The sequence below is a fragment of the Triticum aestivum genome, chromosome 5A (genome assembly GCF_018294505.1).
Source record: "Triticum aestivum cultivar Chinese Spring chromosome 5A, IWGSC CS RefSeq v2.1, whole genome shotgun sequence".
Taxonomy (NCBI): domain Eukaryota; kingdom Viridiplantae; phylum Streptophyta; class Magnoliopsida; order Poales; family Poaceae; genus Triticum; species Triticum aestivum.
Window position 1 is genome coordinate 152,891,668 of NC_057806.1, and position 719 is coordinate 152,892,386.

Genomic DNA, 719 nt, shown 5'->3' on the forward strand with positions numbered 1-719 from the left:
GAGTATACAACAGGGGTTTGGTCCTCTAAAGTTCATATAAATCTTGGAATATGTCAGTGTCTTCAAATTCTTCAATTCTTTAGAGGATTCGATAGTTGTAGCTTCAGTTCTTCTAGTGTATGGTGAAGTCTGATATCTTGTCGTTCTCAGAGTGGCTTTAGTTCATCCTCCGTGTGGTCCAAAGGGAACGGGGTATTGTCTAACTATTTGAGGTAAAAGGAAAGATTTGATAAAGCTCAGAAAAGAAGAGAGGTAAAGGACCTTTTTGAAAATAAAGTTTAAGAGAAATCCTTTCCTAAGGGCTTTCCAGTTTCTAGGGTCACGTCCTACAGTCAACATGTGCTCTGATACCATCTCTGTAGCGACCCGACCTCAAACGGTCAAGCCTCTGTGTATCCGTGCCATCCCTGGATCGGTATGCTGGCACACACAGTACATCAATGTATATATCAAAGTGCAATCACATGTATAAATAACGTAAAACTGATATATACCTCATAAGTCTCAGCGGAAACAAACATAAGGGTGTGGAGTCCATCAACGCCAACGGCAAGTTGAGTGTAGACCGTAACCCTACAACGTAACTCTTACTCGTCGTAGAAAATTCCTGCAACATAAGACGTTGCAGCCCTGTAGGTCAGTACATTGAATGTACTGGCAAGTCACATCATAAGAATAATGAACCTATTTGTACATGCAATTTGGCTGGTGGAAAGCTC